We start from the raw sequence: 23,898 nt of genomic DNA, 5'->3' as shown, positions 1-23,898 counted from the left end.
TAATTTTCACTTTTAGTACGTAAAAAAACTTTCTTAGACAATTTTTAATGACGTTAGTTTCAAACAAAAAGAATTAGACAGTTTCGCAAAAAAAAATTATTTTTCACTGTATGAAATGTCTTAGAAAAGTTTTTTTGAAAAGACAATTTTTTTTCAATAATTTTCACTTTTAGTACGTAAAAAAACTATCTTAGACAATTTTTAATGACGTTAGTTTCAAACAAACAGAATTAGAGAGTTTCGCAAAAAAAAATTATTTTTCACTGTATGAAATGTCTTAGAAAAGTTTTTTTGAAAAGACAATTTTTTTTCAATAATTTTCACTTTTAGTACGTAAAAAAACTTTCTTAGACAATTTTTAATGACGTTAGTTTCAAACAAAAAGAATTAGACAGCTTCGCAAAAAAAAATTATTTTTCACTGTATGAAATGTTTTAGAAAAATTTTTGAAAATTTCTTTTGAAAAGAAAATTTTTTTCAATAACTTTCACTTTTAGTACGTAAAAAAACTTTCTTAGACAGTTTTTAATGACGTTAGTTTCAAACAAAAAGAATTAGACAGTTTCGCAAAAAAAAATTATTTTTCACTGTGTCTTAGAAAAGTTTTTTTGAAAAGACATTTTTTTTTCAATAATTTTCACTTTTAGTACGTAAAAATACTTTCTTAGACAATTTTTAATGACGTTAGTTTCAAACAAAAAGAATTAGACAGTTTCGCAAAAAAAAATTATTTTTCACTGTATGAAATGTCTTTTTCTGTTAATAGATTTAGTTAACCATTGTATTTTTTTCAGATGTAGTTAATTTGTATGTATGTTATTCCTGAAGAGGACATCTTGTGATGTCGAAAACGTTCGATACTTATTTTGTTGCGTAATTTTATGCTGATGTAAATGTAATAAACTTGAAGATGCTAAACTTGATCACGTTGCTCGACTTCATATGCGTATGAAATGTCTTAGAAAAATTTTTGAAAATTTTTTTTGAAAAGAAAGTTTTTTTCAATAATTTTCACTTTTAGTACGTAAAAAAACTTTCTTAGACAATTTTTAATGACGTTAGTTTCAAACAAAAACAACTAGACAGTTTCGCAAAAAAAAATTATTTTTCACTGTATGAAATGTCTTAGAAAAATTTTTGAAAATTTTTTTTGAAAAGAAAATTTTTTTCAATAATTTTCACTTTTAGTACGTAAAAAAACTTTCTTAGACAATTTTTAATGACGTTAGTTTCAAACAAAAAGAATTAGACAGTTTCGCAAAAAAAAATTATTTTTCACTGTATGAAATGTCTTAGAAAAATTTTTGGAAATTTTTTTTCAAAAGAAAGTTTTTTTCAATAATTTTCACTTTTAGTACGTAAAAAAACTTTCTTAGACAATTTTTAATGACGTTAGTTTCAAACAAAAAGAATTAGACAGTTTCGCAAAAAAAAATTATTTTTCACTGTATGAACGGTCTTAGAAAAATTTTTTTGAAAAGACAATTTTTTTTCAATAATTTTCACTTTTAGTACGTAAAAAAACTTTCTTAGACAATTTTTAATGAGGTTAGTTTCAAACAAAAAGAATTAGACAGTTTCGCAAAAAAAAATTATTTTTCACTGTATGAAATGTCTTAGAAAAGTTTTTTTGAAAAGACAATTTTTTTTCAATAATTTTCACTTTTAGTACGTAAAAAAACTTTCTTAGACAATTTTTAATGAGGTTAGTTTCAAACAAAAAGAATTAGACAGTTTCGCAAAAAAAAATTATTTTTCACTGTATGAAATGTCTTAGAAAAGTTTTTTTGAAAAGACAACTTTTTTTCAATAATTTTCACTTTTAGTACGTAAAAAAACTTTCTTAGACAATTTTTAATGACGTTAGTTTCAAACAAAAAGAATTAGACAGTTTCGCAAAAAAAAATTATTTTTCACTGTATGAAATGTCTTAGAAAAGTTTTTTTGAAAAGACAATTTTTTTTCAATAATTTTCACTTTTAGTACGTAAAAAAATTTCTTAGACAATTTTTAATGACGTTAGTTTCAAACAAAAAGAATTAGACAGTTTCGCAAAAAAAAATTATTTTTCACTGTATGAAATGTCTTAGAAAAGTTTTTTTGAAAAGACAATTTTTTTTCAATAATTTTCACTTTTAGTACGTAAAAAAGTTTTCTTAGACAATTTTTAATGACGTTAGTTTCAAACAAAAAGAATTAGACAGTTTCGCAAAAAAAAATTATTTTTCACTGTATGAAATGTCTTAGAAAAATATTTTTGAAAAGACAATTTTTTTTCAATAATTTTCACTTTTAGTACGTAAAAAAACTTTCTTAGACAATTTTTAATGACGTTAGTTTCAAACAAAAAGAATTAGACAGTTTCGCAAAAAAAAATTATTTTTCACTGTATGAAATGTCTTAGAAAAATTTTTTTGAAAAGACAATTTTTTTTCAATAATTTTCACTTTTAGTACGTAAAAATACTTTCTTAGACAATTTTTAATGACGTTAGTTTCAAACAAAAAGAATTAGACAGTTTCGCAAAAAAAAAATTATTTTTCACTGTATGAAATGTCTTAGAAAATTTTTTTAAAAAGACAATTTTTTTTCAATAATTTCCACTTTTAGTACGTAAAAAAACTTTCTTAGACAATTTTTAATGACGTTAGTTTCAAACAAAAAGAATTAGACAGTTTCGCAAAAAAAAATTATTTTTCACTGTATGAAATGTCTTAGAAAAATTTTTTTGAAAAGACAATTTTTTTTCAATAATTTTCACTTTTAGTACGTAAAAAAACTATCTTAGACAATTTTTAATGACGTTAGTTTCAAACAAACAGAATTAGAGAGTTTCGCAAAAAAAAATTATTTTTCACTGTATGAAATGTCTTAGAAAAGTTTTTTTGAAAAGACAATTTTTTTTCAATAATTTTCACTTTTAGTACGTAAAAAAACTTTCTTAGACAATTTTTAATGACGTTAGTTTCAAACAAAAAGAATTGGATAGTTTCGCAAAAAAAAATTATTTTTCACTGTATGAAATGTCTTTTTCTGTTAATAGATTTAGTTAACCATTGTATTTTTTTCAGATGTAGTTAATTTGTATGTATGTTATTCCTGAAGAGGACATCTTGTGATGTCGAAAACGTTCGATACTTAATTTGTTGCGTAATTTTATGCTTATGTAAATGTAATAAACTTGAAGATGCTAAACTTGATCACGTTGCTCGACTTCATATGCGTATGAAATGTCTTAGAAAAATTTTTGAAAATTTTTTTTGAAAAGAAAATTTTTTTCAATAATTTTCACTTTTAGTACGTAAAAAAACTTTCTTAGACAATTTTTAATGACGTTAGTTTCAAACAAAAACAACTAGACAGTTTCGCAAAAAAAAATTATTTTTCACTGTATGAAATGTCTTAGAAAAATTTTTAAAAATTTTTTTGAAAAGAAAATTTTTTTCAATAATTTTCACTTTTAGTACGTAAAAAAACTTTCTTAGACAATTTTTAATGACGTTAGTTTCAAACAAAAAGAATTAGACAGTTTCGCAAAAAAAAATTATTTTTCACTGTATGAAATGTCTTAGAAAAATTTTTGGAAATTTTTTTTCAAAAGAAAGTTTTTTTCAATAATTTTCACTTTTAGTACGTAAAAAAACTTTCTTAGACAATTTTTAATGACGTTAGTTTCAAACAAAAAGAATTAGACAGTTTCGCAAAAAAAAATTATTTTTCACTGTATGAACGGTCTTAGAAAAATTTTTTTGAAAAGACAATTTTTTTTCAATAATTTTCACTTTTAGTACGTAAATAAACTTTCTTAGACAATTTTTAATGACGTTAGTTTCAAACAAAAAGAATTAGACAGTTTCGCAAAAAAAAATTATTTTTCACTGTGTCTTAGAAAAGTTTTTTTAAAAAGACATTTTTTTTTCAATAATTTTCACTTTTAGTACGTAAAAATACTTTCTTAGACAATTTTTAATGACGTTAGTTTCAAACAAAAAGAATTAGACAGTTTTGCAAAAAAAAAATTATTTTTCACTGTATGAAATGTCTTAGAAAATTGTTTTGAAAAGACAATTTTTTTTCAATAATTTTCACTTTTAGTACGTAAAAAAACTATCTTAGACAATTTTTAATGACGTTAGTTTCAAACAAACAGAATTAGACAGTTTCGCAAAAAAAAATTATTTTTCACTGTATGAAATGTCTTAGAAAAGTTTTTTTGAAAAGAAAATTTTTTTTCAATAATTTTCACTTTTAGTACGTAAAAAAACTTTCTTAGACAATTTTTAATGACGTTAGTTTCAAACAAAAAGAATTGGATAGTTTCGCAAAAAAAAATTATTTTTCACTGTATGAAATGTCTTAGAAAAATTTTTGAAAATTTTTTTTGAAAAGAAAATTTTTTTCAATAATTTTCACTTTTAGTACGTAAAAAAACTTTCTTAGACAATTTTTAATGACGTTAGTTTCAAACAAAAACAACCAGACAGTTACGCAAAAAAAAATTATTTTTCACTGTATGAAATGTCTTAGAAAAATTTTTAAAAATTTTTTTTGAAAAGAAAATTTTTTTCAATAATTTTCACTTTTAGTACGTAAAAAAACTTTCTTAGACAATTTTTAATGACGTTAGTTTCAAACAAAAAGAATTAGACAGTTTCGCAAAAAAAAATTATTTTTCACTGTGTCTTAGAAAAGTTTTTTTAAAAAGACATTTTTTTTTCAATAATTTTCACTTTTAGTACGTAAAAATACTTTCTTAGACAATTTTTAATGACGTTAGTTTCAAACAAAAAGAATTAGACAGTTTTGCAAAAAAAAAATTATTTTTCACTGTATGAAATGTCTTAGAAAATTGTTTTGAAAAGACAATTTTTTTTCAATAATTTTCACTTTTAGTACGTAAAAAAACTATCTTAGACAATTTTTAATGACGTTAGTTTCAAACAAACAGAATTAGACAGTTTCGCAAAAAAAAATTATTTTTCACTGTATGAAATGTCTTAGAAAAGTTTTTTTGAAAAGACAATTTTTTTTCAATAATTTTCACTTTTAGTACGTAAAAATACTTTCTTAGACAATTTTTAATGACGTTAGTTTCAAACAAAAAGAATTGGATAGTTTCGCAAAAAAAAATTATTTTTCACTGTATGAAATGTCTTAGAAAAATTTTTGAAAATTTTTTTTGAAAAGAAAATTTTTTTCAATAATTTTCACTTTTAGTACGTAAAAAAACTTTCTTAGACAATTTTTAATGACGTTAGTTTCAAACAAAAACAACCAGACAGTTTCGCAAAAAAAAATTATTTTTCACTGTATGAAATGTCTTAGAAAAATTTTTGGAAATTTTTTTTCAAAAGAAAGTTTTTTTCAATAATTTTCACTTTTAGTACGTAAAAAAACTTTCTTAGACAATTTTTAATGACGTTAGTTTCAAACAAAAAGAATTAGACAGTTTCGGAAAAAAAAAATTATTTTTCACTGTATGAAATGTCTTAGAAAAGTTTTTTTGAAAAGACAATTTTTTTTTCAATAATTTTCACTTTTAGTACGTAAAAAAACTTTTCTAGACAATTTTTAATGAGGTTAGTTTCAAACAAAAAGAATTAGACAGTTTCGCAAAAAAAATTATTTTTCACTGTATGAAATGTCTTAGAAAAGTTTTTTTGAAAAGACAATTTTTTTTCAATAATTTTCACTTTTAGTACGTAAAAAAACTTTCTTAGACAATTTTTAATGAGGTTAGTTTCAAACAAAAAGAATTAGACAGTTTCGCAAAAAAAAATTATTTTTCACTGTATGAAATGTCTTAGAAAAGTTTTTTTGAAAAGACAATTTTTTTTCAATAATTTTCACTTTTAGTACGTAAAAAAACTTTCTTAGACAATTTTTAATGACGTTAGTTTCAAACAAAAAGAATTAGACAGTTTCGCAAAAAAAAATTATTTTTCACTGTATGAAATGTCTTAGAAAAGTTTTGTTGAAAAGACAATTTTTTTTCAATAATTTTCACTTTTAGTACGTAAAAAAACTTTCTTAGACAATTTTTAATGACGTTAGTTTCAAACAAAAACAACTAGACAGTTTCGCAAAAAAAAATTATTTTTCACTGTATGAAATGTCTTAGAAAAATTTTTAAAAATTTTTTTTGAAAAGAAAATTTTTTTCAATAATTTTCACTTTTAGTACGTAAAAAAACTTTCTTAGACAATTTTTAATGACGTTAGTTTCAAACAAAAAGAATTAGACAGTTTCGCAAAAAAAAATTATTTTTCACTGTATGAAATGTCTTAGAAAAGTTTTTTTGAAAAGACAATTTTTTTTCAATAATTTTCACTTTTAGTACGTAAAAAAACTTTCTTAGACAATTTTTAATGACGTTAGTTTCAAACAAAAAGAATTAGACAGTTTTGCAAAAAAAAAATTATTTTTCACTGTATGAAATGTCTTAGAAAAGTTTTTTTGAAAAGACAATTTTTTTTCAATAATTTTCACTTTTAGTACGTAAAAAAACTTTCTTAGACAATTTTTAATGAGGTTAGTTTCAAACAAAAAGAATTAGACAGTTTCGCAAAAAAAAATTATTTTTCACTGTATGAAATGTCTTAGAAAAGTTTTTTTGAAAAGACAACTTTTATTCAATAATTTTCACTTTTAGTACGTAAAAAAACTTTCTTAGACAATTTTTAATGACGTTAGTTTCAAACAAAAAGAATTAGACAGTTTCGCAAAAAAAAATTATTTTTCACTGTATGAACGGTCTTAGAAAAATTTTTTTGAAAAGACAATTTTTTTTCAATAATTTTCACTTTTAGTACGTAAATAAACTTTCTTAGACAATTTTTAATGACGTTAGTTTCAAACAAAAAGAATTAGACAGTTTCGCAAAAAAAAATTATTTTTCACTGTGTCTTAGAAAAGTTTTTTTAAAAAGACATTTTTTTTTCAATAATTTTCACTTTTAGTACGTAAAAATACTTTCTTAGACAATTTTTAATGACGTTAGTTTCAAACAAAAAGAATTAGACAGTTTTGCAAAAAAAAAATTATTTTTCACTGTATGAAATGTCTTAGAAAATTGTTTTGAAAAGACAATTTTTTTTCAATAATTTTCACTTTTAGTACGTAAAAAAACTTTCTTAGACAATTTTTAATGACGTTAGTTTCAAACAAAAACAACTAGACAGTTTCGCAAAAAAAAATTATTTTTCACTGTATGAAATGTCTTAGAAAAATTTTTAAAAATTTTTTTGAAAAGAAAATTTTTTTCAACAATTTTCACTTTTAGTACGTAAAAAGCTTTCTTAGACAATTTTTAATGACGTTAGTTTCAAACAAAAAGAATTAGACAGTTTCGCAAAAAAAAATTATTTTTCACTGTATGAAATGTCTTAGAAAAATTTTTGGAAATTTTTTTTCAAAAGAAAGTTTTTTTCAATAATTTTCACTTTTAGTACGTAAAAAAACTTTCTTAGACAATTTTTAATGACGTTAGTTTCAAACAAAAAGAATTAGACAGTTTCGCAAAAAAAAATTATTTTTCACTGTATGAACGGTCTTAGAAAAATTTTTTTGAAAAGACAATTTTTTTTCATTAATTTTCACTTTTAGTACGTAAATAAACTTTCTTAGACAATTTTTAATGACGTTAGTTTCAAACAAAAAGAATTAGACAGTTTCGCAAAAAAAAATTATTTTTCACTGTGTCTTAGAAAAGTTTTTTTAAAAAGACATTTTTTTTTCAATAATTTTCACTTTTAGTACGTAAAAATACTTTCTTAGACAATTTTTAATGACGTTAGTTTCAAACAAAAAGAATTAGACAGTTTTGCAAAAAAAAAATTATTTTTCACTGTATGAAATGTCTTAGAAAATTGTTTTGAAAAGACAATTTTTTTTCAATAATTTTCACTTTTAGTACGTAAAAAAACTATCTTAGACAATTTTTAATGACGTTAGTTTCAAACAAACAGAACTAGACAGTTTCGCAAAAAAAAATTATTTTTCACTGTATGAAATGTCTTAGAAAAGTTTTTTTTGAAAAGACAATTTTTTTTCAATAATTTTCACTTTTAGTACGTAAAAAAACTTTCTTAGACAATTTTTAATGACGTTAGTTTCAAACAAAAAGAATTGGATAGTTTCGCAAAAAAAAATTATTTTTCACTGTATGAAATGTCTTAGAAAAATTTTTGAAAATTTTTTTTGAAAAGAAAATTTTTTTCAATAATTTTCACTTTTAGTACGTAAAAAAACTTTCTTAGACAATTTTTAATGACGTTAGTTTCAAACAAAAACAACCAGACAGTTTCGCAAAAAAAAAATTATTTTTCACTGTATGAAATGTCTTAGAAAAATTTTTAAAAATTTTTTTTGAAAAGAAAATTTTTTTCAATAATTTTCACTTTTAGTACGTAAAAAAACTTTCTTAGACAATTTTTAATGACGTTAGTTTCAAACAAAAAGAATTAGACAGTTTCGCAAAAAAAAATTATTTTTCACTGTGTCTTAGAAAAGTTTTTTTAAAAAGACATTTTTTTTTCAATAATTTTCACTTTTAGTACGTAAAAATACTTTCTTAGACAATTTTTAATGACGTTAGTTTCAAACAAAAAGAATTAGACAGTTTTGCAAAAAAAAAATTATTTTTCACTGTATGAAATGTCTTAGAAAATTGTTTTGAAAAGACAATTTTTTTTCAATAATTTTCACTTTTAGTACGTAAAAAAACTATCTTAGACAATTTTTAATGACGTTAGTTTCAAACAAACAGAATTAGACAGTTTCGCAAAAAAAAATTATTTTTCACTGTATGAAATGTCTTAGAAAAGTTTTTTTGAAAAGACAATTTTTTTTCAATAATTTTCACTTTTAGTACGTAAAAATACTTTCTTAGACAATTTTTAATGACGTTAGTTTCAAACAAAAAGAATTGGATAGTTTCGCAAAAAAAAAATTATTTTTCACTGTATGAAATGTCTTAGAAAATTGTTTTGAAAAGACAATTTTTTTTCAATAATTTTCACTTTTAGTACGTAAAAAAACTATCTTAGACAATTTTTAATGACGTTAGTTTCAAACAAACAGAATTAGACAGTTTCGCAAAAAAAAATTATTTTTCACTGTATGAAATGTCTTAGAAAAGTTTTTTTGAAAAGACAATTTTTTTTCAATAATTTTCACTTTTAGTACGTAAAAATACTTTCTTAGACAATTTTTAATGACGTTAGTTTCAAACAAAAAGAATTAGACAGTTTTGCAAAAAAAAAATTATTTTTCACTGTATGAAATGTCTTAGAAAATTGTTTTGAAAAGACAATTTTTTTTCAATAATTTTCACTTTTAGTACGTAAAAAAACTATCTTAGACAATTTTTAATGACGTTAGTTTCAAACAAACAGAATTAGACAGTTTCGCAAAAAAAAATTATTTTTCACTGTATGAAATGTCTTAGAAAAGTTTTTTTGAAAAGACAATTTTTTTTCAATAATTTTCACTTTTAGTACGTAAAAATACTTTCTTAGACAATTTTTAATGACGTTAGTTTCAAACAAACAGAATTAGACAGTTTCGCAAAAAAAAATTATTTTTCACTGTATGAAATGTCTTAGAAAAGTTTTTTTGAAAAGACAATTTTTTTTCAATAATTTTCACTTTTAGTACGTAAAAATACTTTCTTAGACAATTTTTAATGACGTTAGTTTCAAACAAAAACAACCAGACAGTTTCGCAAAAAAAAATTATTTTTCACTGTATGAAATGTCTTAGAAAAATTTTTGGAAATTTTTTTTCAAAAGAAAGTTTTTTTCAATAATTTTCACTTTTAGTACGTAAAAAAACTTTCTTAGACAATTTTTAATGACGTTAGTTTCAAACAAAAAGAATTAGACAGTTTCGGAAAAAAAAAATTATTTTTCACTGTATGAAATGTCTTAGAAAAGTTTTTTTGAAAAGACAATTTTTTTTTCAATAATTTTCACTTTTAGTACGTAAAAAAACTTTTCTAGACAATTTTTAATGAGGTTAGTTTCAAACAAAAAGAATTAGACAGTTTCGCAAAAAAAATTATTTTTCACTGTATGAAATGTCTTAGAAAAGTTTTTTTGAAAAGACAATTTTTTTTCAATAATTTTCACTTTTAGTACGTAAAAAAACTTTCTTAGACAATTTTTAATGAGGTTAGTTTCAAACAAAAAGAATTAGACAGTTTCGCAAAAAAAAATTATTTTTCACTGTATGAAATGTCTTAGAAAAGTTTTTTTGAAAAGACAACTTTTTTTCAATAATTTTCACTTTTAGTACGTAAAAAAACTTTCTTAGACAATTTTTAATGACGTTAGTTTCAAACAAAAAGAATTAGACAGTTTCGCAAAAAAAAATTATTTTTCACTGTATGAAATGTCTTAGAAAAGTTTTGTTGAAAAGACAATTTTTTTTCAATAATTTTCACTTTTAGTACGTAAAAAAACTTTCTTAGACAATTTTTAATGACGTTAGTTTCAAACAAAAACAACTAGACAGTTTCGCAAAAAAAAATTATTTTTCACTGTATGAAATGTCTTAGAAAAATTTTTAAAAATTTTTTTTGAAAAGAAAATTTTTTTCAATAATTTTCACTTTTAGTACGTAAAAAAACTTTCTTAGACAATTTTTAATGACGTTAGTTTCAAACAAAAAGAATTAGACAGTTTCGCAAAAAAAAATTATTTTTCACTGTATGAAATGTCTTAGAAAAGTTTTTTTGAAAAGACAATTTTTTTTCAATAATTTTCACTTTTAGTACGTAAAAAAACTTTCTTAGACAATTTTTAATGACGTTAGTTTCAAACAAAAAGAATTAGACAGTTTTGCAAAAAAAAAATTATTTTTCACTGTATGAAATGTCTTAGAAAAGTTTTTTTGAAAAGACAATTTTTTTTCAATAATTTTCACTTTTAGTACGTAAAAAAACTTTCTTAGACAATTTTTAATGAGGTTAGTTTCAAACAAAAAGAATTAGACAGTTTCGCAAAAAAAAATTATTTTTCACTGTATGAAATGTCTTAGAAAAGTTTTTTTGAAAAGACAACTTTTATTCAATAATTTTCACTTTTAGTACGTAAAAAAACTTTCTTAGACAATTTTTAATGACGTTAGTTTCAAACAAAAAGAATTAGACAGTTTCGCAAAAAAAAATTATTTTTCACTGTATGAACGGTCTTAGAAAAATTTTTTTGAAAAGACAATTTTTTTTCAATAATTTTCACTTTTAGTACGTAAATAAACTTTCTTAGACAATTTTTAATGACGTTAGTTTCAAACAAAAAGAATTAGACAGTTTCGCAAAAAAAAATTATTTTTCACTGTGTCTTAGAAAAGTTTTTTTAAAAAGACATTTTTTTTTCAATAATTTTCACTTTTAGTACGTAAAAATACTTTCTTAGACAATTTTTAATGACGTTAGTTTCAAACAAAAAGAATTAGACAGTTTTGCAAAAAAAAAATTATTTTTCACTGTATGAAATGTCTTAGAAAATTGTTTTGAAAAGACAATTTTTTTTCAATAATTTTCACTTTTAGTACGTAAAAAAACTATCTTAGACAATTTTTAATGACGTTAGTTTCAAACAAACAGAATTAGACAGTTTCGCAAAAAAAAATTATTTTTTACTGTATGAAATGTCTTAGAAAAGTTTTTTTGAAAAGACAATTTTTTTTCAATAATTTTCACTTTTAGTACGTAAAAATACTTTCTTAGACAATTTTTAATGACGTTAGTTTCAAACAAAAAGAATTAGACAGTTTCGCAAAAAAAAATTATTTTTCACTGTATGAAATGTCTTAGAAAAATTTTTGAAAATTTTTTTTGAAAAGAAAATTTTTTTCAATAATTTTCACTTTTAGTACGTAAAAAAACTTTCTTAGACAATTTTTAATGACGTTAGTTTCAAACAAAAACAACCAGACAGTTTCGCAAAAAAAAAATTATTTTTCACTGTATGAAATGTCTTAGAAAAATTTTTGGAAATTTTTTTTCAAAAGAAAGTTTTTTTCAATAATTTTCACTTTTAGTACGTAAAAAAACTTTCTTAGACAATTTTTAATGACGTTAGTTTCAAACAAAAAGAATTAGACAGTTTCGGAAAAAAAAAATTATTTTTCACTGTATGAAATGTCTTAGAAAAGTTTTTTTGAAAAGACAATTTTTTTTCAATAATTTTCACTTTTAGTACGTAAAAAAACTTTCTTAGACAATTTTTAATGAGGTTAGTTTCAAACAAAAAGAATTAGACAGTTTCGCAAAAAAAAATTATTTTTCACTGTATGAAATGTCTTAGAAAAGTTTTTTTGAAAAGACAATTTTTTTTCAATAATTTTCACTTTTAGTACGTAAAAAAACTTTCTTAGACAATTTTTAATGAGGTTAGTTTCAAACAAAAAGAATTAGACAGTTTCGCAAAAAAAAATTATTTTTCACTGTATGAAATGTCTTAGAAAAGTTTTTTTGAAAAGACAACTTTTTTTCAATAATTTTCACTTTTAGTACGTAAAAAAACTTTCTTAGACAATTTTTAATGACGTTAGTTTCAAACAAAAAGAATTAGACAGTTTCGCAAAAAAAAATTATTTTTCACTGTATGAAATGTCTTAGAAAAGTTTTGTTGAAAAGACAATTTTTTTTCAATAATATTCACTTTTAGTACGTAAAAAAACTTTCTTAGACAATTTTTAATGACGTTAGTTTCAAACAAAAAGAATTAGACAGTTTCGCAAAAAAAAATTATTTTTCACTGTATGAAATGTCTTAGAAAAATTTTTTTGAAAAGACAATTTTTTTTCAATAATTTTCACTTTTAGTACGTAAAAAAACTTTCTTAGACAATTTTTAATGAGGTTAGTTTCAAACAAACAGAATTAGACAGTTTCGCAAAAAAAAATTATTTTTCACTGTATGAAATGTCTTAGAAAAGTTTTTTTGAAAAGACAATTTTTTTTCAATAATTTTCACTTTTAGTACGTAAAAAAACTTTCTTAGACAATTTTTAATGACGTTAGTTTCAAACAAAAAGAATTAGATAGTTTCGCAAAAAAAAATTATTTTTCACTGTATGAAATGTCTTAGAAAAATTTTTGAAAATTTTTTTTGAAAAGAAATTTTTTTTCAATAATTTTCACTTTTAGTACGTAAAAAAACTTTCTTAGACAATTTTTAATGACGTTAGTTTCAAACAAAAACAACTAGACAGTTTCGCAAAAAAAAATTATTTTTCATTGTATGAAATGTCTTAGAAAAATTTTTAAAAATTTTTTTTGAAAAGAAAATTTTTTTCAATAATTTTCACTTTTAGTACGTAAAAAAACTTTCTTAGACAATTTTTAATGACGTTAGTTTCAAACAAAAAGAATTAGACAGTTTCGCAAAAAAAAATTATTTTTCACTGTATGAAATGTCTTAGAAAAATTTTTGGAAATTTTTTTTCAAAAGAAAGTTTTTTTCAATAATTTTCACTTTTAGTACGTAAAAAAACTTTCTTAGACAATTTTTAATGACGTTAGTTTCAAACAAAAAGAATTAGACAGTTTCGCAAAAAAAAATTATTTTTCACTGTATGAAATGTCTTAGAAAAATTTTTTTGAAAAGACAATTTTTTTTCAATAATTTTCACTTTTAGTACGTAAAAAAACTTTCTTAGACAATTTTTAATGAGGTTAGTTTCAAACAAAAAGAATTAGACAGTTTCGCAAAAAAAAATTATTTTTCACTGTATGAAATGCCTTAGAAAAATTTTTTTGAAAAGACAATTTTTTTTCAATAATTTTCACTTTTAGTACGTAAAAAAACTATCTTAGACAATTTTTAATGACGTTAGTTTCAAACAAAAAGAATTGGATAGTTTCGCAAAAAAAAATTATTTTTCACTGTATGAAATGTCTTAGAAAATTTTTTTGAAGACAATTTTTTTTCAATAATTTTCACTTTTAGTACGTAAAAAAAATTTCTTAGACAATTTTTAATGACGTTAGTTTCAAACAAAAAGAATTAGACAGTTTCGCAAAAAAAAAATTATTTTTCACTGTATGAAATGTCTTAGAAAATTATTTTGAAAAGACAATTTTTTTTCAATAATTTTCACTTTTAGTACGTAAAAATACTTTCTTAGACAATTTTTAATGACGTTAGTTTCAAACAAAAAGAATTAGACAGTTTCGCAAAAAAAAAATTTTTTTTCACTGTATGAAATGTCTTAGAAAATTTTTTTGAAAAGACAATTTTTTTTCAATAATTTCCACTTTTAGTACGTAAAAAAACTTTCTTAGACAGTTTTTAATGACGTTAGTTTCAAACAAAAAGAATTAGACAGTTTCGCAAAAAAAAATTATTTTTCACTGTATGAAATGTCTTAGAAAAATTTTTTTGAAAAGACAATTTTTTTTCAATAATTTTCACTTTTAGTACGTAAAAAAACTATCTTAGACAATTTTTAATGACGTTAGTTTCAAACGAACAGAATTAGAGAGTTTCGCAAAAAAAAATTATTTTTCACTGTATGAAATGTCTTAGAAAAGTTTTTTTAAAAAGACAATTTTTTTTCAATAATTTTCACTTTTAGTACGTAAAAAAACTTTCTTAGACAATTTTTAATGACGTTAGTTTCAAACAAAAAGAATTGGATAGTTTCGCAAAAAAAAATTATTTTTCACTGTATGAAATGTCTTTTTCTGTTAATAGATTTAGTTAACCATTGTATTTTTTTCAGATGTAGTTAATTTGTATGTATGTTATTCCTGAAGAGGACATCTTGTGATGTCGAAAACGTTCGATACTTAATTTGTTGCGTAATTTTATGCTGATGTAAATGTAATAAACTTGAAGATGCTAAACTTGATCACGTTGCTCGACTTCATATGCGTATGAAATGTCTTAGAAAAATTTTTGAAAATTTTTTTTGAAAAGAAAGTTTTTTTCAATAATTTTCACTTTTAGTACGTAAAAAAACTTTCTTAGACAATTTTTAATGACGTTAGTTTCAAACAAAAACAACTATACAGTTTCGCAAAAAAAAATTATTTTTCACTGTATGAAATGTCTTAGAAAAATTTTTAAAAATTTTTTTTGAAAAGAAAATTTTTTTCAATAATTTTCACTTTTAGTACGTAAAAAAACTTTCTTAGACAATTTTTAATGACGTTAGTTTCAAACAAAAAGAATTAGACAGTTTCGCAAAAAAAAACTATTTTTCACTGTATGAAATGTCTTAGAAAAGTTTTTTTGAAAAGACAATTTTTTTTCAATAATTTTCACTTTTAGTACGTAAAAAAACTTTCTTAGACAATTTTTAATGACGTTAGTTTCAAACAAAAAGAATTAGACAGTTTCGCAAAAAAAAAACTATTTTTCACTGTATGAAATGTCTTAGAAAAGTTTTTTTGAAAAGACAATTTTTTTTCAATAATTTTCACTTTTAGTACGTAAAAAAACTTTCTTAGACAATTTTTAATGACGTTTGTTTCAAACAAAAAGAATTAGACAGTTTCGCAAAAAAAAATTATTTTTCACTGTATGAAATGTCTTAGAAAAGTTTTTTTGAAAAGACAACTTTTATTCAATAATTTTCACTTTTAGTACGTAAAAAAACTTTCTTAGACAATTTTTAATGACGTTAGTTTCAAACAAAAAGAATTAGACAGTTTCGCAAAAAAAAATTATTTTTCACTGTATGAACGGTCTTAGAAAAATTTTTTTGAAAAGACAATTTTTTTTCAATAATTTTCACTTTTAGTACGTAAATAAACTTTCTTAGACAACTTTTAATGACGTTAGTTTCAAACAAAAAGAATTAGACAGTTTCGCAAAAAAAAATTATTTTTCACTGTGTCTTAGAAAAGTTTTTTTAAAAAGACAATTTTTTTTCAATAATTTTCACTTTTAGTACGTAAAAATACTTTCTTAGACAATTTTTAATGACTTTAGTTTCAAAAAAAAATAATTAGACATTTTTGAAAAAAAAAAATTATTTTTCACTGTATGAAATGTCTTAGAAAATTGTTTTGAAAAGACAATTTTTTTTCAATAATTTTCACTTTTAGTACGTAAAAAAACTATCTTAGACAATTTTTAATGACGTTAGTTTCAAACAAACAGAATTAGACAGTTTCGCAAAAAAAAATTATTTTTCACTGTATGAAATGTCTTAGAAAAGTTTTTTTGAAAAGACAATTTTTTTTCAATAATTTTCACTTTTAGTACGTAAAAATACTTTCTTAGACAATTTTTAATGACGTTAGTTTCAAACAAAAAGAATTGGATAGTTTCGCAAAAAAAAATTATTTTTCACTGTATGAAATGTCTTAGAAAAATTTTTGAAAATTTTTTTTGAAAAGAAAATTTTTTTCAATAATTTTCACTTTTAGTACGTAAAAAAACTTTCTTAGACAATTTTTAATGACGTTAGTTTCAAACAAAAACAACCAGACAGTTTCGCAAAAAAAAAATTATTTTTCACTGTATGAAATGTCTTAGAAAAATTTTTGGAAATTTTTTTTCAAAAGAAAGTTTTTTTCAATGATTTTCACTTTTAGTACGTAAAAAAACTTTCTTAGACAATTTTTAATGACGTTAGTTTCAAACAAAAAGAATTAGACAGTTTCGGAAAAAAAAAATTATTTTTCACTGTATGAAATGTCTTAGAAAAGTTTTTTTGAAAAGACAATTTTTTTTCAATAATTTTCACTTTTAGTACGTAAAAAAACTTTCTTAGACAATTTTTAATGACGTTAGTTTCAAACAAAAAGAATTAGACAGTTTCGCAAAAAAAAATTATTTTTCACTGTATGAAATGTCTTAGAAAAGTTTTTTTGAAAAGACAATTTTTTTTCAATAATTTTCACTTTTAGTACGTAAAAAAACTTTCTTAGACAATTTTTAATGAGGTTAGTTTCAAACAAAAAGAATTAGACAGTTTCGCAAAAAAAAATTATTTTTCACTGTATGAAATGTCTTAGAAAAGTTTTTTTGAAAAGACAACTTTTTTTCAATAATTTTCACTTTTAGTACGTAAAAAAACTTTCTTAGACAATTTTTAATGACGTTAGTTTCAAACAAAAAGAATTAGACAGTTTCGCAAAAAAAAATTATTTTTCATTTTATGAACGGTCTTAGAAAAATTTTTTTGAAAAGACAATTTTTTTTCAATAATTTTCACTTTTAGTACGTAAATAAACTTTCTTAGACAACTTTTAATGACGTTAGTTTCAAACAAAAAGAATTAGACAGTTTCGCAAAAAAAAATTATTTTTCACTGTGTCTTAGAAAAGTTTTTTTAAAAAGACATTTTTTTTTCAATAATTTTCACTTTTAGTACGTAAAAAAACTTTCTTAGACAATTTTTAATGACGTTAGTTTCAAACAAAAACAACCAGACAGTTTCGCAAAAAAAAAATTATTTTTCACTGTATGAAATGTCTTAGAAAAATTTTTGGAAATTTTTTTTCAAAAGAAAGTTTTTTTCAATGATTTTCACTTTTAGTACGTAAAAAAACTTTCTTAGACAATTTTTAATGACGTTAGTTTCAAACAAAAAGAATTAGACAGTTTCGGAAAAAAAAAATTATTTTTCACTGTATGAAATGTCTTAGAAAAGTTTTTTTGAAAAGACAATTTTTTTTCAATAATTTTCACTTTTAGTACGTAAAAAAACTTTCTTAGACAATTTTTAATGACGTTAGTTTCAAACAAAAAGAATTAGACAGTTTCGCAAAAAAAAATTATTTTTCACTGTATGAAATGTCTTAGAAAAGTTTTTTTGAAAAGACAATTTTTTTTCAATAATTTTCACTTTTAGTACGTAAAAAAACTTTCTTAGACAATTTTTAATGAGGTTAGTTTCAAACAAAAAGAATTAGACAGTTTCGCAAAAAAAAATTATTTTTCACTGTATGAAATGTCTTAGAAAAGTTTTTTTGAAAAGACAACTTTTATTCAATAATTTTCACTTTTAGTACGTAAAAAAACTTTCTTAGACAATTTTTAATGACGTTAGTTTCAAACAAAAAGAATTAGACAGTTTCGCAAAAAAAAATTATTTTTCACTGTATGAACGGTCTTAGAAAAATTTTTTTGAAAAGACAATTTTTTTTCAATAATTTTCACTTTTAGTACGTAAATAAACTTTCTTAGACAACTTTTAATGACGTTAGTTTCAAACAAAAAGAATTAGACAGTTTTGCAAAAAAAAAATTATTTTTCACTGTATGAAATGTCTTAGAAAATTGTTTTGAAAAGACAATTTTTTTTCAATAATTTTCACTTTTGGTACGTAAAAATACTTTCTTAGACAATTTTTAATGACGTTAGTTTCAAACAAAAAGAATTGGATAGTTTCGGAAAAAAAAATTATTTTTCACTGTATGAAATGTCTTAGAAAAATTTTTGAAAATTTTTTTTGAAAAGAAAATTTTTTTCAATAATTTTCACTTTTAGTACGTAAAAAAACTTTCTTAGACAATTTTTAATGACGTTAGTTTCAAACAAAAACAACCAGACAGTTTCGCAAAAAAAAAATTATTTTTCACTGTATGAAATGTCTTAGAAAAATTTTTGGAAATTTTTTTTCAAAAGAAAGTTTTTTTCAATGATTTTCACTTTTAGTACGTAAAAAAACTTTCTTAGACAATTTTTAATGACGTTAGTTTCAAACAAAAAGAATTAGACAGTTTCGGAAAAAAAAAATTATTTTTCACTGTATGAAATGTCTTAGAAAAGTTTTTTTGAAAAGACAATTTTTTTTCAATAATTTTCACTTTTAGTACGTAAAAAAACTTTCTTAGACAATTTTTAATGACGTTAGTTTCAAACAAAAAGAATTAGACAGTTTCGCAAAAAAAAATTATTTTTCACTGTATGAAATGTCTTAGAAAAGTTTTTTTGAAAAGACAATTTTTTTTCAATAATTTTCACTTTTAGTACGTAAAAAAACTTTCTTAGACAATTTTTAATGAGGTTAGTTTCAAACAAAAAGAATTAGACAGTTTCGCAAAAAAAAATTATTTTTCACTGTATGAAATGTCTTAGAAAAGTTTTTTTGAAAAGACAACTTTTTTTCAATAATTTTCACTTTTAGTACGTAAAAAAACTTTCTTAGACAATTTTTAATGACGTTAGTTTCAAACAAAAAGAATTAGACAGTTTCGCAAAAAAAAATTATTTTTCACTGTATGAAATGTCTTAGAAAAGTTTTGTTGAAAAGACAATTTTTTTTCAATAATATTCACTTTTAGTACGTAAAAAAACTTTCTTAGACAATTTTTAATGACGTTAGTTTAAAACAAAAAGAATTAGACAGTTTCGCAAAAAAAAATTATTTTTCACTGTATGAAATGTCTTAGAAAAATTTTTTTGAAAAGACAATTTTTTTTCAATAATTTTCACTTTTAGTACGTAAAAAAACTTTCTTAGACAATTTTTAATGAGGTTAGTTTCAAACAAACAGAATTAGACAGTTTCGCAAAAAAAAATTATTTTTCACTGTATGAAATGTCTTAGAAAAGTTTTTTTGAAAAGACAATTTTTTTTCAATAATTTTCACTTTTAGTACGTAAAAAAACTTTCTTAGACAATTTTTAATGACGTTAGTTTCAAACAAAAAGAATTAGACAGTTTCGCAAAAAAAAATTATTTTTCACTGTATGAAATGTCTTAGAAAAATTTTTGAAAATTTTTTTTGAAAAGAAATTTTTTTTCAATAATTTTCACTTTTAGTACGTAAAAAAACTTTCTTAGACAATTTTTAATGACGTTAGTTTCAAACAAAAACAACTAGACAGTTTCGCAAAAAAAAATTATTTTTCATTGTATGAAATGTCTTAAATTTTTTTTGAAAAGAAAATTTTTTTCAATAATTTTCACTTTTAGTACGTAAAAAAACTTTCTTAGACAATTTTTAATGACGTTAGTTTCAAACAAAAAGAATTAGACAGTTTCGCAAAAAAAAATTATTTTTCACTGTATGAAATGTCTTAGAAAAATTTTTGAAAATTTTTTTTGAAAAGAAAATTTTTTTCAATAACTTTCACTTTTAGTACGTAAAAAAACTTTCTTAGACAATTTTTAATGACGTTAGTTTCAAACAAAAAGAATTAGACAGTTTCGCAAAAAAAAATTACTTTTCACTGTATGAAATGTCTTAGAAAAATGTTTTTGAAAAGACAATTTTTTTTCAATAATTTTCACTTTTAGTACGTAAAAAAACTTTCTTAGACAATTTTTAATGAGGTTAGTTTCAAACAAAAAGAATTAGACAGTTTCGCAAAAAAAAATTATTTTTCACTGTATGAAATGTCTTAGAAAAGTTTTTTTGAAAAGACAACTTTTTTTCAATAATTTTCACTTTTAGTACGTAAAACAACTTTCTTAGACAATTTTTAATGACGTTAGTTTCAAACAAAAAGAATTAGACAGTTTCGCAAAAAAACAATATTTTTCACTGTATGAAATGTCTTAGAAAATTTTTTTGAAAAGACAATTTTTTTTCAATAATTTTCACTTTTAGTACGTAAAAAAACTATCTTAGACAATTTTTAATGACGTTAGTTTCAAACAAACAGAATTAGACAGTTTCGCAAAAAAAAATTATTTTTCACTGTATGAAATGTCTTAGAAAAGTTTTTTTGAAAAGACAATTTTTTTTCAATAATTTTCACTTTTAGTACGTAAAAAAACTTTCTTAGACAATTTTTAATGACGTTAGTTTCAAACAAAAAGAGTTAGATAGTTTCGCAAAAAAAAATTATTTTTCACTGTATGAAATGTCTTAGAAAAATTTTTGAAAATTTTTTTTGAAAAGAAAGTTTTTTTCAATAATTTTCACTTTTAGTACGTAAAAAAACTTTCTTAGACAATTTTTAATGACGTTAGTTTCAAACAAAAACAACTGGACAGTTTTGCAAAAAAAAATTATTTTTCACTGTATGAAATGTCTTAGAAAAATTTTTAAAAATTTTTTTTGAAAAGACAATTTTTTTCAATAATTTTCACTTTTAGTACGTAAAAAAACTTTCTTAGACAATTTTTAATGACGTTAGTTTCAAACAAAAAGAATTAGACAGTTTCGCAAAAAAAAATTATTTTTCACTGTATGAAATGTCTTAGAAAAGTTTTGTTGAAAAGACAATTTTTTTTCAATAATATTCACTTTTAGTACGTAAACAAACTTTCTTAGACAATTTTTAATGACGTTAGTTTCAAACAAAAAGAATTAGACAGTTTCGCAAAAAAAAATTATTTTTCACTGTATGAAATGTCTTAGAAAAATTTTTTTGAAAAGACAATTTTTTTTCAATAATTTTCACTTTTAGTACGTAAAAAAACTTTCTTAGACAATTTTTAATGAGGTTAGTTTCAAACAAACAGAATTAGACAGTTTCGCAAAAAAAAATTATTTTTCACTGTATGAAATGTCTTAGAAAAGTTTTTTTGAAAAGACAATTTTTTTTCAATAATTTTCACTTTTAGTACGTAAAAAAACTTTCTTAGACAATTTTTAATGACGTTAGTTTCAAACAAAAAGAATTAGATAGTTTCGCAAAAAAAAATTATTTTTCACTGTATGAAATGTCTTAGAAAAATTTTTGAAAATTTTTTTTGAAAAGAAATTTTTTTTCAATAATTTTCACTTTTAGTACGTAAAAAAACTTTCTTAGACAATTTTTAATGACGTTAGTTTCAAACAAAAACAACTAGACAGTTTCGCAAAAAAAAATTATTTTTCATTGTATGAAATGTCTTAGAAAAATTTTTAAAAATTTTTTTTGAAAAGAAAATTTTTTTCAATAATTTTCACTTTTAGTACGTAAAAAAACTTTCTTAGACAATTTTTAATGACGTTAGTTTCAAACAAAAAGAATTAGACAGTTTCGCAAAAAAAAATTATTTTTCACTGTATGAATTGTCTTAGAAAAATTTTTGGAAATTTTTTTTCAAAAGAAAGTTTTTTTCAATAATTTTCACTTTTAGTACGTAAAAAAACTTTCTTAGACAATTTTTAATGACGTTAGTTTCAAACAAAAAGAATTAGACAGTTTCGCAAAAAAAAAATTATTTTTCACTGTATGAAATGTCTTAGAAAATTTTTTTGAAAAGACAATTTTTTTTCAATAATTTTCACTTTTAGTACGTAAAAAAACTTTCTTAGACAATTTTTAATGAGGTTAGTTTCAAACAAAAAGAATTAGACAGTTTCGCAAAAAAAAATTATTTTTCACTGTATGAAATGTCTTAGAAAAGTTTTTTTGAAAAGACAACTTTTATTCAATAATTTTCACTTTTAGTACGTAAAAAAACTTTCTTAGACAATTTTTAATGACGTTAGTTTCAAACAAAAAGAATTAGACAGTTTCGCAAAAAAAAATTATTTTTCACTGTATGAAATGTTTTAGAAAAATTTTTGAAAATTTTTTTTGAAAAGAAAATTTTTTTCAATAACTTTCACTTTTAGTACGTAAAAAAACTTTCTTAGACAATTTTTAATGACGTTAGTTTCAAACAAAAAGAATTAGACAGTTTCGCAAAAAAAAATTACTTTTCACTGTATGAAATGTCTTAGAAAAATGTTTTTGAAAAGACAATTTTTTTTCAATAATTTTCACTTTTAGTACGTAAAAATACTTTCTTAGACAATTTTTAATGACGTTAGTTTCAAACAAAAAGAATTGGATAGTTTCGCAAAAAAAAATTATTTTTCACTGTATGAAATGTCTTAGAAAAATTTTTGAAAATTTTTTTTGAAAAGAAAATTTTTTTCAATAATTTTCACTTTTAGTACGTAAAAAAACTTTCTTAGACAATTTTTAATGACGTTAGTTTCAAACAAAAACAACCAGACAGTTTCGCAAAAAAAAAATTATTTTTCACTGTATGAAATGTCTTAGAAAAATTTTTGGAAATTTTTTTTCAAAAGAAAGTTTTTTTCAATGATTTTCACTTTTAGTACGTAAAAAAACTTTCTTAGACAATTTTTATCGACGTTAGTTTCAAACAAAAAGAATTAGACAGTTTCGGAAAAAAAAAATTATTTTTCACTGTATGAAATGTCTTAGAAAAGTTTTTTTGAAAAGACAATTTTTTTTCAATAATTTTCACTTTTAGTACGTAAAAAAACTTTCTTAGACAATTTTTAATGACGTTAGTTTCAAACAAAAAGAATTAGACAGTTTCGCAAAAAAAAATTATTTTTCACTGTATGAAATGTCTTAGAAAAGTTTTTTTGAAAAGACAATTTTTTTTCAATAATTTTCACTTTTAGTACGTAAAAAAACTTTCTTAGACAATTTTTAATGAGGTTAGTTTCAAACAAAAAGAATTAGACAGTTTCGCAAAAAAAAATTATTTTTCACTGTATGAAATGTCTTAGAAAAGTTTTTTTGAAAAGACAACTTTTTTTCAATAATTTTCACTTTTAGTACGTAAAAAAACTTTCTTAGACAATTTTTAATGACGTTAGTTTCAAACAAAAAGAATTAGACAGTTTCGCAAAAAAAAATTATTTTTCACTGTATGAAATGTCTTAGAAAAGTTTTGTTGAAAAGACAATTTTTTTTCAATAATATTCACTTTTAGTACGTAAAAAAACTTTCTTAGACAATTTTTAATGACGTTAGTTTAAAACAAAAAGAATTAGACAGTTTCGCAAAAAAAAATTATTTTTCACTGTATGAAATGTCTTAGAAAAATTTTTTTGAAAAGACAATTTTTTTTCAATAATTTTCACTTTTAGTACGTAAAAAAACTTTCTTAGACAATTTTTAATGAGGTTAGTTTCAAACAAACAGAATTAGACAGTTTCGCAAAAAAAAATTATTTTTCACTGTATGAAATGTCTTAGAAAAGTTTTTTTGAAAAGACAATTTTTTTTCAATAATTTTCACTTT

The sequence above is a fragment of the Aplidium turbinatum genome, chromosome 7 (genome assembly GCF_918807975.1).
Source record: "Aplidium turbinatum chromosome 7, kaAplTurb1.1, whole genome shotgun sequence".
In the NCBI taxonomy this organism is placed as follows: domain Eukaryota; kingdom Metazoa; phylum Chordata; class Ascidiacea; order Aplousobranchia; family Polyclinidae; genus Aplidium; species Aplidium turbinatum.
This window is presented reverse-complemented; position numbering follows the sequence as displayed.